Source organism: Eleutherodactylus coqui, chromosome 9 (genome assembly GCF_035609145.1).
Source record: "Eleutherodactylus coqui strain aEleCoq1 chromosome 9, aEleCoq1.hap1, whole genome shotgun sequence".
Taxonomy (NCBI): domain Eukaryota; kingdom Metazoa; phylum Chordata; class Amphibia; order Anura; family Eleutherodactylidae; genus Eleutherodactylus; species Eleutherodactylus coqui.
Genome location: NC_089845.1, coordinates 83,183,089 through 83,200,552, shown reverse-complemented (window position 1 = coordinate 83,200,552; position 17,464 = coordinate 83,183,089). Strand labels below are relative to the sequence as shown.

General features: G+C 45.0%; 11 non-coding genes across 11 annotated transcripts; all 11 read left to right on the top strand.

The window, feature by feature from the left end:
• Nucleotides 1-95: 95 nt before the first annotated feature.
• TRNAC-GCA (transfer RNA cysteine (anticodon GCA)) lies at nt 96-167 on the top strand. The gene has a single exon. It is a non-coding gene; the product is annotated as a tRNA-Cys (tRNA).
• Nucleotides 168-1,925: 1,758 nt separating this feature from the next.
• Nucleotides 1,926-1,997, top strand: TRNAC-GCA (transfer RNA cysteine (anticodon GCA)). Its single transcript has one exon. It is a non-coding gene; the product is annotated as a tRNA-Cys (tRNA).
• A 1,079-nt stretch (nt 1,998-3,076) lies between these two features.
• TRNAC-GCA (transfer RNA cysteine (anticodon GCA)) lies at nt 3,077-3,148 on the top strand. Its single transcript has one exon. It is a non-coding gene; the product is annotated as a tRNA-Cys (tRNA).
• A 3,451-nt stretch (nt 3,149-6,599) lies between these two features.
• TRNAC-GCA (transfer RNA cysteine (anticodon GCA)) lies at nt 6,600-6,671 on the top strand. Its single transcript has one exon. It is a non-coding gene; the product is annotated as a tRNA-Cys (tRNA).
• A 1,053-nt stretch (nt 6,672-7,724) lies between these two features.
• On the top strand, nt 7,725-7,796 carry TRNAC-GCA (transfer RNA cysteine (anticodon GCA)). The gene has a single exon. It is a non-coding gene; the product is annotated as a tRNA-Cys (tRNA).
• A 4,536-nt stretch (nt 7,797-12,332) lies between these two features.
• TRNAC-GCA (transfer RNA cysteine (anticodon GCA)) lies at nt 12,333-12,404 on the top strand. Its single transcript has one exon. It is a non-coding gene; the product is annotated as a tRNA-Cys (tRNA).
• Nucleotides 12,405-14,270: 1,866 nt separating this feature from the next.
• Nucleotides 14,271-14,342, top strand: TRNAC-GCA (transfer RNA cysteine (anticodon GCA)). Its single transcript has one exon. It is a non-coding gene; the product is annotated as a tRNA-Cys (tRNA).
• Nucleotides 14,343-14,572: 230 nt separating this feature from the next.
• TRNAC-GCA (transfer RNA cysteine (anticodon GCA)) lies at nt 14,573-14,644 on the top strand. The gene has a single exon. It is a non-coding gene; the product is annotated as a tRNA-Cys (tRNA).
• Nucleotides 14,645-14,874: 230 nt separating this feature from the next.
• TRNAC-GCA (transfer RNA cysteine (anticodon GCA)) lies at nt 14,875-14,946 on the top strand. The gene has a single exon. It is a non-coding gene; the product is annotated as a tRNA-Cys (tRNA).
• An 812-nt stretch (nt 14,947-15,758) lies between these two features.
• On the top strand, nt 15,759-15,830 carry TRNAC-GCA (transfer RNA cysteine (anticodon GCA)). The gene has a single exon. It is a non-coding gene; the product is annotated as a tRNA-Cys (tRNA).
• A 607-nt stretch (nt 15,831-16,437) lies between these two features.
• Nucleotides 16,438-16,509, top strand: TRNAC-GCA (transfer RNA cysteine (anticodon GCA)). Its single transcript has one exon. It is a non-coding gene; the product is annotated as a tRNA-Cys (tRNA).
• Nucleotides 16,510-17,464: the final 955 nt, after the last annotated feature.

Here is a 17,464-nt window from a genome sequence, read left to right as displayed (position 1 = left end):
ATGGGTAGGGATTTCAACAAGCATCCTTACTTTTGAGAAATTGGTTTCCTCAGAACATTACTTTTTAAGAACCAGTGAGGACAATCATAAGCCAAGGGGGCATAGCTCAGTGGAAGAGCATTCGACTGCAGATCGAGAGGTCCCTGGTTCAAATCCGGGTGCCCCCTTCAAGTGCCAGCTTTACGCATGCTATTCAACAAGATGCTTACCTTTCCAAGAAAGCTCTTCTTCAACTTGTCACCCTTGAGCACATTTCTCTTGCAGAACTGAACTGGTCGTCCACTCTCTCACTGGGAATCTTCATGGGTAGGGATTTCAACAAGCATCCTTACTTTTGAGAAATTGGTTTCCTCAGAACATTACTTTTTAAGAACCAGTGAGGACAATCATAAGCCAAGGGGGCATAGCTCAGTGGAAGAGCATTCGACTGCAGATCGAGAGGTCCCTGGTTCAGATCCGGGTGCCCCCTTCAAGTGCCAGCTTTACTCATGCTATTCAACGAGATGCTTACCTTTCCAAGAAAGCTCTTCTTCAAATTGTCACCCTTGAGCACATTTCTGATGCAGAACTAAATAGGAACTGGTCATCCACTTTCTCACTGGCAATCTTCATTGGTAGGGATTTCAACAAGCATCCTACCTTTTGAGAAATTGGTTTCCTCAGAACATTACTTTTTAAGAACCAGTGAGGACAATCATAAGCCAAGGGGGCATAGCTCAGTGGAAGAGCATTCGACTGCAGATCAAGAAGTCCCTGGTTCATAATCCGGGTGCCCTCTTCAAGTGCCAGCTTTACTCATGCTATTCAACGAGATGCTTACCTTTCCAAGAAAGCTCTTCTACAAATTGTCACCCTTGAGCACATTTCTCATGCAGAACTGAACTGGTCGTCCACTCTCTCACTGGGAATCTTCATTGGTAGGGATTTCAACAAGCATCCTACCTTTTGAGAAATTGGTTTCCTCAGAACATTACTTTTTAAGAACCAGTGAGGACAATCATAAGCCAAGGGGGCATAGCTCAGAGGAAGAGCATTCGACTGCAGATCGAGAGGTCCCTGGTTCAAATCCGGGTGCCCCCTTCAAGTGCCAGCTTTACTCATGCTATTCAACGAGATGCTTACCTTTCCAAGAAAGCTCTTCTTCAACTTGTCACCCTTGAGCACATTTCTCATGCAGAACTAAACAGGAACTAATCATCCACTCTCTCACTGGCAATATTCATTGGTAGGGATTTCAACAAGCATCCTACCTTTTGAGAAATTGGTTTCCTCAGAACATTACTTTTTAAGAACCAGTGAGCACAGTTATAAGCCAGGGGTGGCATAGCTCAGTGGAAGAGCATTCGACTGCAGATCGAGAGGTCCCTGGTTCAAATCCGGGTGCCCCCTTCAAGTGCCAGCTTTACTCATGCTATTCAACGAGATGCTTACCTCTCCAAGAAAGCTCTTCTTCAACTTGTCACCCTTGAGCACATTTCTGATGCAGAACTAAACAGGAACTGGTCGTCCACTCTCTCACTGGCCATCTTCATTGGTAGGGATTTCAACAAGCATCCTTACTTTTGAGAAATTGGTTTCCTCAGAACATTACTTTTTAAGAACCAGTGAGCACAGTTATAAGCCAGGGGTGGCATAGCTCAGTGGAAGAGCATTTGACTGCAGATCGAGAAGTCTCTGGTTCATGAATCCGGGTGCCCCCTTCAAGTGCCAGCTTTACTCATGCTATTCAACAAGATGCTTACCTTTCCAAGAAAGCTCTTCTTCAACTTGTTAGCCTTGAGCACATTTCTCATACTGAACTGGTCGTCCACTCTCTCACTGGGAATCTTCATTGGTAGGGATTTCAACAAGCATCCTTACTTTTGAGAAATTGGTTTCCTCAGAACATTACTTTTTAAGAACCAGTGAGGACAATCATAAGCCAAGGGGGCATAGCTCAGTGGAAGAGCATTCGACTGCAGATCGAGAGGTCCCTGGTTCAAATCCGGGTGCCCCCTTCAAGTGCCAGCTTTGCGCATGCTATTCAACGAGATGCTTACCTTTCCAAGAAAGCTCTTCTTCAACTTGTCACCCTTGAGCACATTTCTCATGCAGAACTGAACTGGTCGTCCACTCTCTCACTGGGAATCTTCATGGGTAGGGATTTCAACAAGCATTCTTACTTTTGAGAAATTGGTTTCCTCAGAACATTACTTTTTAAGAACCAGTGAGGACAATCATAAGCCAAGGGGGCATAGCTCAGTGGAAGTTGAAGAAGAGCTTTCTTGGAAAGGTAAGCATCTTGTTGAATAGCATGAGTAAAGCTGGCACTTGAAGGGGGCACCCGGATTCATGAACCAGAGACTTCTCGATCTGCAGTCAAATGCTCTTCCACTGAGCTATGCCACCCCTGGCTTATAACTGTGCTCACTGGTTCTTAAAAAGTAATGTTCTGAGGAAACCAATTTCTCAAAAGTAAGGATGCTTGTTGAAATCCCTACCAATGAAGATGGCCAGTGAGAGAGTGGACGACCAGTTCCTGTTTAGTTCTGCATCAGAAATGTGCTCAAGGGTGACAAGTTGCTATTCAACGAGATGCTTACCTCTCCAAGAAAGCTCTTCTTCAACTTGTCACCCTTGAGCACATTTCTGATGCAGAACTAAACAGGAACTGGTCGTCCACTCTCTCACTGGCCATCTTCATTGGTAGGGATTTCAACAAGCATCCTTACTTTTGAGAAATTGGTTTCCTCAGAACATTACTTTTTAAGAACCAGTGAGCACAGTTATAAGCCAGGGGTGGCATAGCTCAGTGGAAGAGCATTTGACTGCAGATCGAGAAGTCTCTGGTTCATGAATCCGGGTGCCCCCTTCAAGTGCCAGCTTTACTCATGCTATTCAACAAGATGCTTACCTTTCCAAGAAAGCTCTTCTTCAACTTGTTAGCCTTGAGCACATTTCTCATACTGAACTGGTCGTCCACTCTCTCACTGGGAATCTTCATTGGTAGGGATTTCAACAAGCATCCTTACTTTTGAGAAATTGGTTTCCTCAGAACATTACTTTTTAAGAACCAGTGAGGACAATCATAAGCCAAGGGGGCATAGCTCAGTGGAAGAGCATTCGACTGCAGATCGAGAGGTCCCTGGTTCAAATCCGGGTGCCCCCTTCAAGTGCCAGCTTTGCGCATGCTATTCAACGAGATGCTTACCTTTCCAAGAAAGCTCTTCTTCAACTTGTCACCCTTGAGCACATTTCTCATGCAGAACTGAACTGGTCGTCCACTCTCTCACTGGGAATCTTCATGGGTAGGGATTTCAACAAGCATCCTTACTTTTGAGAAATTGGTTTCCTCAGAACATTACTTTTTAAGAACCAGTGAGGACAATCATAAGCCAAGGGGGCATAGCTCAGTGGAAGAGCATTCGACTGCAGATCGAGAGGTCCCTGGTTCAGATCCGGGTGCCCCCTTCAAGTGCCAGCTTTACTCATGCTATTCAACGAGATGCTTACCTTTCCAAGAAAGCTCTTCTTCAAATTGTCACCCTTGAGCACATTTCTGATGCAGAACTAAACAGGAACTGGTCATCCACTCTCTCACTGGCAATCTTCATTGGTAGGGATTTCAACAAGCATCCTACCTTTTGAGAAATTGGTTTCCTCAGAACATTACTTTTTAAGAACCAGTGAGGACAATCATAAGCCAAGGGGGCATAGCTCAGTGGAAGAGCATTCGACTGCAGATCAAGAAGTCCCTGGTTCATAATCCGGGTGCCCTCTTCAAGTGCCAGCTTTACTCATGCTATTCAACGAGATGCTTACCTTTCCAAGAAAGCTCTTCTACAAATTGTCACCCTTGAGCACATTTCTCATGCAGAACTGAACTGGTCGTCCACTCTCTCACTGGGAATCTTCATTGGTAGGGATTTCAACAAGCATCCTACCTTTTGAGAAATTGGTTTCCTCAGAACATTACTTTTTAAGAACCAGTGAGGACAATCATAAGCCAAGGGGGCATAGCTCAGAGGAAGAGCATTCGACTGCAGATCGAGAGGTCCCTGGTTCAAATCCGGGTGCCCCCTTCAAGTGCCAGCTTTACTCATGCTATTCAACGAGATGCTTACCTTTCCAAGAAAGCTCTTCTTCAAATTGTCACCCTTGAGCACATTTCTGATGCAGAACTAAACAGGAACTGGTCATCCACTCTCTCACTGGCAATCTTCATTGGTAGGGATTTCAACAAGCATCCTACCTTTTGAGAAATTGGTTTCCTCAGAACATTACTTTTTAAGAACCAGTGAGGACAATCATAAGCCAAGGGGGCATAGCTCAGTGGAAGAGCATTCGACTGCAGATCAAGAAGTCCCTGGTTCATAATCCGGGTGCCCTCTTCAAGTGCCAGCTTTACTCATGCTATTCAACGAGATGCTTACCTTTCCAAGAAAGCTCTTCTACAAATTGTCACCCTTGAGCACATTTCTCATGCAGAACTGAACTGGTCGTCCACTCTCTCACTGGGAATCTTCATTGGTAGGGATTTCAACAAGCATCCTACCTTTTGAGAAATTGGTTTCCTCAGAACATTACTTTTTAAGAACCAGTGAGGACAATCATAAGCCAAGGGGGCATAGCTCAGAGGAAGAGCATTCGACTGCAGATCGAGAGGTCCCTGGTTCAAATCCGGGTGCCCCCTTCAAGTGCCAGCTTTACTCATGCTATTCAACGAGATGCTTAACTTTCCAAGAAAGCTCTTCTTCAAATTGTCACCCTTGAGCACATTTCTGATGCAGAACTAAACAGGAACTGGTCATCCACTCTCTCACTGGCAATCTTCATTGGTAGGGATTTCAACAAGCATCCTACCTTTTGAGAAATTGGTTTCCTCAGAACATTACTTTTTAAGAACCAGTGAGGACAATCATAAGCCAAGGGGGCATAGCTCAGTGGAAGAGCATTCGACTGCAGATCAAGAAGTCCCTGGTTCATAATCCGGGTGCCCTCTTCAAGTGCCAGCTTTACTCATGCTATTCAACGAGATGCTTACCTTTCCAAGAAAGCTCTTCTTCAACTTGTCATCCTTGAGCACATTTCTCATGCAGAACTAAACAGGAACTAATCATCCACTCTCTCACTGGCAATATTCATTGGTAGGGATTTCAACAAGCATCCTACCTTTTGAGAAATTGGTTTCCTCAGAACATTACTTTTTAAGAACCAGTGAGCACAGTTATGAGCCAGGGGTGGCATAGCTCAGTGGAAGAGCATTCGACTGCAGATTGAGAGGTCCCTGGTTCAAATCCGGGTGCCCCCTTCAAGTGCCAGCTTTACTCATGCTATTCAACGAGATGCTTACCTCTCCAAGAAAGCTCTTCTTCAACTTGTCACCCTTGAGCACATTTCTGATGCAGAACTAAACAGGAACTGGTCGTCCACTCTCTCACTGGCCATCTTCATTGGTAGGGATTTCATCAAGCATCCTACCTTTTGAGAAATTGGTTTCCTCAGAACATTACTTTTTAAGAACCAGTGAGCACAGTTATAAGCTGTGAAATCTTCATTGGTAGGGATTTCAACAAGCATCCTTACTTCTGAGAAATTGGGATTTCAACAAGTTATAAGCCAGGGGGGGCATAGCTGAGTGGAAGAGCATTCGACTGCAGATCAAGAAGTCCCTGGTTCATAATCCGGGTGCCCCCTTCAAGTGCCAGCTTTACTCATGCTATTCAACGAGATGCTTACCTTTCCAAGAAAGCTCTTCTTCAACTTGTCACCCTTGAGCACATTTCTCATGCAGAACTGAACTGGTCGTCCACTCTCTCACTGGGAATCTTCATGGGTAGGGATTTCAACAAGCATCCTTACTTTTGAGAAATTGGTTTCCTCAGAACATTACTTTTTAAGAACCAGTGAGGACAATCATAAGCCAGGGGGGGGGGGGGGGCATAGCTCAGTGGAAGAGCATTCGACTGCAGATCAAGAAGTCCCTAGTTCATAATCCGGGTGCCCCCTTCAAGTGCCAGCTTTACTCATGCTATTCAACAAGATGCTTACCTTTCCAAGAAAGCTCTTCTTCAACTTGTTAGCCTCGAGCACATTTCTCATACTGAACTGGTCGTCCACTCTCTCACTGGGAATCTTCATTGGTAGGGATTTCATCAAGCATCCTACCTTTTGAGAAATTGGTTTCCTCAGAACATTACTTTTTAAGAACCAGTGAGCACAGTTATAAGCTGTGAAATCTTCATTGGTAGGGATTTCAACAAGCATCCTTACTTCTGAGAAATTGGGATTTCAACAAGTTATAAGCCAGGGGGGGCATAGCTGAGTGGAAGAGCATTCGACTGCAGATCAAGAAGTCCCTGGTTCATAATCCGGGTGCCCCCTTCAAGTGCCAGCTTTACTCATGCTATTCAACGAGATGCTTACCTTTCCAAGAAAGCTCTTCTTCAACTTGTCACCCTTGAGCACATTTTCGATGCAGAACTAAACAGGAACTGGTCGTCCACTCTCTCACTGGCCATCTTCATTGGTAGGGATTTCAACAAGCATCCTACCTTTTGAGAAATTGGTTTCCTCAGAACATTACTTTTTAAGAACCAGTGAGGACAATCATAATCCAAGGGGGCATAGCTCAGTGGAAGAGCATTCGACTGCAGATCGAGAGGTCCCTGGTTCAAATCCGGGTGCCCCCTTCAAGTGCCAGCTTTACTCATGCTATTCAACGAGATGCTTACCTTTCCAAGAAAGCTCTTCTTCAACTTGTCACCCTTGAGCACATTTCTCATGCAGAACTAAACAGGAACTGGTCATCCACTCTCTCACTGGCCATCTTCATTTGTAGGCATTTCAACAAGCATCCTACCTTTTGAGAAATTGGTTTCCTCAGAACATTACTTTTTAAGAACCAGTGAGCACAGTTATAAGCCAGGGGTGGCATAGCTCAGTGGAAGAGCATTCGACTGCAGATCGAGAGGTCCCTGGTTCAGATCCGGGTGCCCCCTTCAAGTGCCAGCTTTACTCATGCTATTCAACGAGATGCTTACCTTTCCAAGAAAGCTCTTCTTCAAATTGTCACCCTTGAGCACATTTCTGATGCAGAACTAAACAGGAACTGGTCATCCACTCTCTCACTGGCAATCTTCATTGGTAGGGATTTCAACAAGCATCCTACCTTTTGAGAAATTGGTTTCCTCAGAACATTACTTTTTAAGAACCAGTGAGCACAGTTATAAGCCAGGGGGGGCATAGCTCAGTGGAAGAGCATTCGACTGCAGATCAAGAAGTCCCTGGTTCATAATCCGGGTGCCCCCTTCAAGTGCCAGCTTTACTCATGCTATTCAACAAGATGCTTACCTTTCCAAGAAAGCTCTTCTTCAACTTGTTAGCCTTGAGCACATTTCTCATACTGAACTGACAGTGAAGTGAGGACAATCATAAGCCAAGGGGGCATAGCTCAGTGGAAGAGCATTCGACTGCAGATCAAGAAGTCCCTGGTTCATAATCCGGGTGCCCTCTTCAAGTGCCAGCTTTACTCATGCTATTCAACGAGATGCTTACCTTTCCAAGAAAGCTCTTCTACAAATTGTCACCCTTGAGCACATTTCTCATGCAGAACTGAACTGGTCGTCCACTCTCTCACTGGGAATCTTCATTGGTAGGGATTTCAACAAGCATCCTACCTTTTGAGAAATTGGTTTCCTCAGAACATTACTTTTTAAGAACCAGTGAGGACAATCATAAGCCAAGGGGGCATAGCTCAGTGGAAGAGCATTCGACTGCAGATCGAGAGGTCCCTGGTTCAAATCCGGGTGCCCCCTTCAAGTGCCAGCTTTACTCATGCTATTCAACGAGATGCTTACCTCTCCAAGAAAGCTCTTCTTCAACTTGTCACCCTTGAGCACATTTCTGATGCAGAACTAAACAGGAACTGGTCGTCCACTCTCTCACTGGCCATCTTCATTGGTAGGGATTTCAACAAGCCTCCTACCTTTTGAGAAATTGGTTTCCTCAGAACATTACTTTTTAAGAACCAGTGAGGACAATCATAAGCCAAGGGGGCATAGCTCAGTGGAAGAGCATTCGACTGTAGATCAAGAAGTCCTTGGTTCATAATCTGGGTGCCCCCTTCAAGTGCCAGCTTTACTCATGCTATTCAACAAGATGCTTACCTTTCCAAGAAAGCTCTTCTTCACCTTGTTAGCCTTGAGCACATTTCTCATACTGAACTGGTCGTCCACTCTCTCACTGGGAATCTTCATTGGTAGAGATTTCAACAAGCATCCTTACTTTTGAGAAATTGGTTTCCTCAGAACATTACTTTTTAAGAACCAGTGAGGACAATCATAAGCCAATGGGGCATAGCTCAGTGGAAGAGCATTCGACTGCAGATCGAGAGGTCCCTGGTTCAAATCCGGGTGCCCCCTTCAAGTGCCAGCTTTACTCATGCTATTCAACGAGATGCTTACTTTTCCAAGAAAGCTCTTCTTCAACTTGTCACCCTTGAGCATATTTCTGATGCAGAACTAAACAGGAACTGGTCGTCCACTCTCTCACTGGCCATCTTCATTGGTAGGGATTTCAACAAGCATCCTACCTTTTGAGAAATTGGTTTCCTCAGAACATTACTTTTTAAGAACCAGTGAGGACAATCATAAGCCAAGGGGGCATAGCTCAGTGGAAGAGCATTCGACTGCAGATCGAGAGATCCCTGGTTCAAATCCGGGTGCCCCCTTCAAGTGCCAGCTTTACTCATGCTATTCAACGAGATGCTTACCTTTCCAAGAAAGCTCTTCTTCAACTTGTCACCCTTGAGCACATTTCTGATGCAGAACTAAACAGGAACTGGTCATCCACTCTCTCACTGGCCATCTTCATTGGTAGGGATTTCAACAAGCATCCTACCTTTTGAGAAATTGGTTTCCTCAGAACATTACTTTTTAAGAACCAGTGAGCACAGTTATAAGCTGTGAAATCTTCATTGGTAGGGATTTCAACAAGCATCCTTACTTCTGAGAAATTGGGATTTCAACAAGTTATAAGCCAGGGGGGGCATAGCTGAGTGGAAGAGCATTCGACTGCAGATCAAGAAGTCCCAGGTTCATAATCCGGGTGCCCCCTTCATGTGCCAGCTTTACGCATGCTATTCAACGAGATGCTTACCTTTTCAAGAAAGCTCTTCTTCAACTTGTCACCCTTGAGCACATTTCTGATGCAGAACTAAACAGGAACTGGTCGTCCACTGGCCATCTTCATTGGTAGGGATTTCAACAAGCATCCTACCTTTTGAGAAATTGGTTTCCTCAGAACATTACTTTTTAAGAACCAGTGAGGACAATCATAAGCCAAGGGGGCATAGCTCAGTGGAAGAGCATTCAACTGCAGATCGAGAGGTCCCTGGTTCTAATCCGGGTGCCCCCTTCAAGTGCCAGCTTTACTCATGCTATTCAACGAGATGCTTACTTTTCCAAGAAAGCTCTTCTTCAACTTGTCACCCTTGAGCATATTTCTGATGCAGAACTAAACAGGAACTGGTCGTCCACTCTCTCACTGGCCATCTTCATTGGTAGGGATTTCAACAAGCATCCTACCTTTTGAGAAATTGGTTTCCTCAGAACATTACTTTTTAAGAACCAGTGAGGACAATCATAAGCCAAGGGGGCATAGCTCAGTGGAAGAGCATTCGACTGCAGATCGAGAGATCCCTGGTTCAGATCCGGGTGCCCCCTTCAAGTGCCAGCTTTACTCATGCTATTCAACGAGATGCTTACCTTTCCAAGAAAGCTCTTCTTCAAATTGTCACCCTTGAGCACATTTCTGATGCAGAACTAAACAGGAACTGGTCATCCACTCTCTCACTGGCAATCTTCATTGGTAGGGATTTCAACAAGCATCCTACCTTTTGAGAAATTGGTTTCCTCAGAACATTACTTTTTAAGAACCAGTGAGCACAGTTATAAGCCAGGGGGGGCATAGCTCAGTGGAAGAGCATTCGACTGCAGATCAAGAAGTCCCTGGTTCATAATCCGGGTGCCCCCTTCAAGTGCCAGCTTTACTCATGCTATTCAACAAGATGCTTACCTTTCCAAGAAAGCTCTTCTTCAACTTGTTAGCCTTGAGCACATTTCTCATACTGAACTGACAGTGAAGTGAGGACAATCATAAGCCAAGGGGGCATAGCTCAGTGGAAGAGCATTCGACTGCAGATCAAGAAGTCCCTGGTTCATAATCTGGGTGCCCTCTTCAAGTGCCAGCTTTACTCATGCTATTCAACGAGATGCTTACCTTTCCAAGAAAGCTCTTCTACAAATTGTCACCCTTGAGCACATTTCTCATGCAGAACTGAACTGGTCGTCCACTCTCTCACTGGGAATCTTCATTGGTAGGGATTTCAACAAGCATCCTACCTTTTGAGAAATTGGTTTCCTCAGAACATTACTTTTTAAGAACCAGTGAGGACAATCATAAGCCAGGGGGGGGGGGGGCATAGCTCAGTGGAAGAGCATTCGACTGCAGATCAAGAAGTCCCTGGTTCATAATCCAGGTGCCCCCTTCAAGTGCCAGCTTTACTCATGCTATTTAACGAGATGCTTACCTTTCCAAGAAAGCTCTTCTTCAACTTGTCACCCTTGAGCACATTTCTCATGCAGAACTAAACAGGAACTGGTCGTCCACTCTCTCACTGGGAATCTTCATTGGTAGGGATTTCAACAAGCATCCTTACTTTTGAGAAATTGGTTTCCTCAGAACATTACTTTTTAAGAACCAGTGAGGACAATCATAAGCCAATGGGGCATAGCTCAGTGGAAGAGCATTCGACTGCAGATCGAGAGGTCCCTGGTTCAAATCCGGTCCCAGGTTCAAATCCGGGTGCCCCCTTCAAGTGCCAGCTTTACTCATGCTATTCAACGAGATGCTTACCTTTCCAAGAAAGCTCTTCTTCAACTTGACACCCTTGAGCACATTTCTCATGCAGAACTAAACAGGAACTGGTCGTCCACTCTCTCACTGGCCATCTTCATTGGTAGGGATTTCAACAAGCATCCTACCTTTTGAGAAATTGGTTTCCTCAGAACATTACTTTTTAAGAACCAGTGAGGACAATCATAAGCCAATGGGGCATAGCTCAGTGGAAGAGCATTCGACTGCAGATCAAGAAGTCCCTGGTTCATAATCCGGGTGCCCCCTTCAAGTGCCAGCTTTACTCATGCTATTCAACAAGATGCTTACCTTTCCAAGAAAGCTCTTCTTCAACTTGTTAGCCTTGAGCACATTTCTCATACTGAACTGGTCGTCCACTCTCTCACTGGGAATCTTCATTGGTAGGGATTTCAACAAGCATCCTTACTTCTGAGAAATTGGGATTTCAACAAGTTATAAGCCAGGGGGGGCATAGCTGAGTGGAAGAGCATTCGACTGCAGATCAAGAAGTCCCTGGTTCATAATCCGGGTGCCCCCTTCAAGTGCCAGCTTTACTCATGCTATTCAACAAGATGCTTACCTTTCCAAGAAAGCTCTTCTTCAACTTGTCACCCTTGAGCACATTTCTGATGCAGAACTAAACAGGAACTGGTCGTCCACTCTCTCACTGGCAATCTTCATTGGTAGGGATTTCAACAAGCATCCTTACTTTTGAGAAATTGGTTTCCTCAGAACATTACTTTTTAAGAACCAGTGAGCACAGTTATAAGCCAGGGGTGGCATAGCAACCAGTGAGCACAGTTATAAGCCAGGGGTGGCATAGCTCAGTGGAAGAGCATTTGACTGCAGATCGAGAAGTCTCTGGTTCAAACCCGGGTGCCCCCTTTAAGTGCCAGCTTTACTCATGCTATTCAACGAGATGCTTACCTTTCCAAGAAAGCTCTTCTTCAAATTGTCACCCTTGAGCACATTTCTCATGCAGAACTGGTCGTCCACTCTCTCACTGGGAATCTTCATTGGTAGGGATTTCAACAAGCATCCTTACTTTTGAGAAATTGGTTTCCTCAGAACATTACTTTTTAAGAACCAGTGAGGACAATCATAAGCCAATGGGGCATAGCTCAGTGGAAGAGCATTCGACTGCAGATCGAGAGGTCCCTGGTTCAAATCCGGTCCCAGGTTCAAATCCGGGTGCCCCCTTCAAGTGCCAGCTTTACTCATGCTATTCAACGAGATGCTTACCTTTCCAAGAAAGCTCTTCTTCAACTTGTCACCCTTGAGCACATTTCTCATGCAGAACTAAACAGGAACTGGTCGTCCACTCTCTCACTGGCCATCTTCATTGGTAGGGATTTCAACAAGCATCCTACCTTTTGAGAAATTGGTTTCCTCAGAACATTACTTTTTAAGAACCAGTGAGGACAATCATAAGCCAAGGGGGCATAGCTCAGTGGAAGAGCATTCGACTGCAGATCGAGAGGTCCCTGGTTCAAATCCGGGTGCCCCCTTCAAGTGCCAGCTTTACGCATGCTATTCAACGAGATGCTTACCTTTCCAAGAAAGCTCTTCTTCAACTTGTCACCCTTGAGTACATTTCTCATGCAGAACTAAACAGGAACTGGTCGTCCACTCTCTCACTGGCCATCTTCATTGGTAGGGATTTCAACAAGCATCCTACCTTTTGAGAAATTGGTTTCCTCAGAACATTACTTTTTAAGAACCAGTGAGGACAATCATAAGCCAAGGGGGCATAGCTCAGTGGAAGAGCATTCGACTGCAGATCAAGAAGTCCCTGGTTCATAATCCGGGTGCCCCCTTCAAGTGCCAGCTTTACTCATGCTATTCAACAAGATGCTTACCTTTCCAAGAAAGCTCTTCTTCAACTTGTTAGCCTTGAGCACATTTCTCATACTGAACTGGTCGTCCACTCTCTCACTGGGAATCTTCATTGGTAGGGATTTCATCAAGCATCCTACCTTTTGAGAAATTGGTTTCCTCAGAACATTACTTTTTAAGAACCAGTGAGCACAGTTATAAGCTGTGAAATCTTCATTGGTAGGGATTTCAACAAGCATCCTTACTTCTGAGAAATTGGGATTTCAACAAGTTATAAGCCAGGGGGGGCATAGCTGAGTGGAAGAGCATTCGACTGCAGATCAAGAAGTCCCTGGTTCATAATCCGGGTGCCCCCTTCAAGTGCCAGCTTTACTCATGCTATTCAACAAGATGCTTACCTTTCCAAGAAAGCTCTTCTTCAACTTGTCACCCTTGAGCACATTTCTGATGCAGAACTAAACAGGAACTGGTCGTCCACTCTCTCACTGGCAATCTTCATTGGTAGGGATTTCAACAAGCATCCTTACTTTTGAGAAATTGGTTTCCTCAGAACATTACTTTTTAAGAACCAGTGAGCACAGTTATAAGCCAGGGGTGGCATAGCAACCAGTGAGCACAGTTATAAGCCAGGGGTGGCATAGCTCAGTGGAAGAGCATTTGACTGCAGATCGAGAAGTCTCTGGTTCAAACCCGGGTGCCCCCTTTAAGTGCCAGCTTTACTCATGCTATTCAACGAGATGCTTACCTTTCCAAGAAAGCTCTTCTTCAACTTGTCACCCTTGAGCAAATTTCTCATGCAGAACTGAACTGGTTGTCCACTCTCTCACTGGCCATCTTCATTGGTAGGGATTTCAACAAGCATCCTTACTTTTGAGAAATTGGTTTCCTCAGAACATTACTTTTTAAGAACCAGTGAGCACAGTTATAAGCCAGGGGTGGCATAGCTCAGTGGAAGAGCATTTGACTGCAGATCGAGAAGTCTCTGGTTCATGAATCCAGGTGCCCCCTTCAAGTGCCAGCTTTACTTATGCTATTCAACAAGATGCTTAACATTCCAAGAAAGCTCTTCTTCAAATTGTCACCCTTGAGCACATTTCTCATGCAGAACTGAACTGGTTGTCCACTCTCTCACTGGCCATCTTCATTGGTAGGGATTTCAACAAGCATCCTTACTTTTGAGAAATTGGTTTCCTCAGAACATTACTTTTTAAGAACCAGTGAGCACAGTTATAAGCCAGGGGTGGCATAGCTCAGTGGAAGAGCATTTGACTGCAGATCGAGAAGTCTCTGGTTCATGAATCCGGGTGCCCCCTTCAAGTGCCAGCTTTACTCATGCTATTCAACGATATGCTTACCTTTCCAAGAAAGCTCTTCTTCAACTTGTTACCCTTGAGCACATTTCTCATGCACAACTGGTCATCCACTCTCTCGCTGGTAATCTTCATTGGTAGGGATTTCAACAAGCATCCTACCTTTTGAGAAATTGGTTTCCTCAGAACATTACTTTTTAAGAACCAGTGAGGACAATCATAAGCCAAGGGGGCATAGCTCAGTGGAAGAGCATTCGACTGCAGATCGAGAGGTCCCTGGTTCAAATCCGGGTGCCCCCTTCAAGTGCCAGCTTTACGCATGCTATTCAACGAGATGCTTACCTTTCCAAGAAAGCTCTTCTTCAACTTGTCACCCTTGAGCACATTTATCATGCAGAACTGAACTGGTCGTCCACTCTCTCACTGGGAATCTTCATGGGTAGGGATTTCAACAAGCATCCTTACTTTTGAGAAATTGGTTTCCTCAGAACATTACTTTTTAAGAACCAGTGAGGACAATCATAAGCCAAGGGGGCATAGCTCAGTGGAAGAGCATTCGACTGCAGATCGAGAGGTCCCTGGTTCAAATCCGGGTGCCCCCTTCAAGTGCCAGCTTTACGCATGCTATTCAACGAGATGCTTACCTTTCCAAGAAAGCTCTTCTTCAACTTGTCACCCTTGAGCACATTTCTCATGCAGAACTGAACTGGTCGTCCACTCTCTCACTGGTAATCTTCATGGGTAGGGATTTCAACAAGCATCCTACCTTTTGAGAAATTGGTTTCCTCAGAACATTACTTTTTAAGAACCAGTGAGGACAATCATAAGCCAAGGGGGCATAGCTCAGTGGAAGAGCATTCGACTGCAGATCGAGAGGTCCCTGGTTCAAATCCGGGTGCCCCCTTCAAGTGCCAGCTTTACTCATGCTATTCAACGAGATGCTTACCTTTCCAAGAAAGCTCTTCTTCAACTTGTCACCCTTGAGCACATTTATCATGCAGAACTGAACTGGTCGTCCACTCTCTCACTGGGAATCTTCATGGGTAGGGATTTCAACAAGCATCCTTACTTTTGAGAAATTGGTTTCCTCAGAACATTACTTTTTAAGAACCAGTGAGGACAATCATAAGCCAAGGGGGCATAGCTCAGTGGAAGAGCATTCGACTGCAGATCAAGAAGTCCCTGGTTCAAATCCGGGTGCCCCCTTCAAGTGCCAACGAGATGCTTACCTTTCCAAGAAAGCTCTTCTTCAACTTGTCACCCTTGAGCACATTTCTCATGCAGAACTGAACTGGTTGTCCACTCTCTCACTGGCCATCTTCATTGGTAGGGATTTCAACAAGCATCCTTACTTTTGAGAAATTGGTTTCCTCAGAACATTACTTTTTAAGAACCAGTGAGCACAGTTATAAGCCAGGGGTGGCATAGCTCAGTGGAAGAGCATTCGACTGCAGATCAAGAAGTCCCTGGTTCATAATCCGGGTGCCCCCTTCAAGTGCCAGCTTTACTCATGCTATTCAACGATATGCTTACCTTTCCAAGAAAGCTCTTCTTCAACTTGTTACCCTTGAGCACATTTCTCATGCACAACTGGTCATCCACTCTCTCGCTGGTAATCTTCATTGGTAGGGATTTCAACAAGCATCCTTACTTTTGAGAAATTGGTTTCCTCAGAACATTACTTTTTAAGAACCAGTGAGGACAATCATAAGCCAAGGGGGCATAGCTCAGTGGAAGAGCATTCGACTGCAGATCGAGAGGTCCCTGGTTCAAATCCGGGTGCCCCCTTCAAGTGCCAGCTTTACGCATGCTATTCAACGAGATGCTTACCTTTCCAAGAAAGCTCTTCTTCAACTTGTCACCCTTGAGCACATTTCTCATGCAGAACTGAACTGGTCGTCCACTCTCTCACTGGGAATCTTCATGGGTAGGGATTTCAACAAGCATCCTTACTTTTGAGAAATTGGTTTCCTCAGAACATTACTTTTTATGGCCATCTTCATTGGTAGGGATTTCAACAAGCATCCTTACTTTTGAGAAATTGGTTTCCTCAGAACATTACTTTTTAAGAACCAGTGAGCACAGTTATAAGCCAGGGGTGGCATAGCTCAGTGGAAGAGCATTCGACTGCAGATCAAGAAGTCCCTAGTTCATAATCCGGGTGCCCCCTTCAAGTGCCAGCTTTACTCATGCTATTCAACGAGATGCTTACCTTTCCAAGAAAGCTCTTCTTCAACTTGTTAGCCTTGAGCACATTTCTCATACTGAACTGGTCGTCCACTCTCTCACTGGGAATCTTCATTGGTAGGGATTTCAACAAGCATCCTACCTTTTGAGAAATTGGTTTCCTCAGAACATTACTTTTTAAGAACCAGTGAGGACAATCATAAGCCAAGGGGGCATAGCTCAGTGGAAGAGCATTCGACTGCAGATCGAGAGGTCCCTGGTTCAAATCCGGGTGCCCCCTTCAAGTGCCAGCTTTACGCATGCTATTCAACGAGATGCTTACCTTTCCAAGAAAGCTCTTCTTCAACTTGTCACCCTTGAGCACATTTATCATGCAGAACTGAACTGGTCGTCCACTCTCTCACTGGGAATCTTCATGGGTAGGGATTTCAACAAGCATCCTTACTTTTGAGAAATTGGTTTCCTCAGAACATTACTTTTTAAGAACCAGTGAGCACAGTTATAAGCCAGGGGTGGCATAGCTCAGTGGAAGAGCATTCGACTGCAGATCAAGAAGTCCCTGGTTCAAATCCGGGTGCCCCCTTCAAGTGCCAACGAGATGCTTACCTTTCCAAGAAAGCTCTTCTTCAACTTGTCACCCTTGAGCACATTTCTCATGCAGAACTGAACTGGTTGTCCACTCTCTCACTGGCCATCTTCATTGGTAGGGATTTCAACAAGCATCCTTACTTTTGAGAAATTGGTTTCCTCAGAACATTACTTTTTAAGAACCAGTGAGCACAGTTATAAGCCAGGGGTGGCATAGCTCAGTGGAAGAGCATTCGACTGCAGATCAAGAAGTCCCTGGTTCATAATCCGGGTGCCCCCTTCAAGTGCCAGCTTTACTCATGCTATTCAACGAGATGCTTACCTTTCCAAGAAAGCTCTTCTTCAACTTGTCACCCTTGAGCACATTTATCATGCAGAACTGAACTGGTCGTCCACTCTCTCACTGGGAATCTTCATGGGTAGGGATTTCAACAAGCATCCTTACTTTTGAGAAATTGGTTTCCTCAGAACATTACTTTTTAAGAACCAGTGAGGACAATCATAAGCCAAGGGGGCATAGCTCAGTGGAAGAGCATTCGACTGCAGATCAAGAAGTCCCTAGTTCATAATCCGGGTGCCCCCTTCAAGTGCCAGCTTTACTCATGCTATTCAACAAGATGCTTACCTTTCCAAGAAAGCTCTTCTTC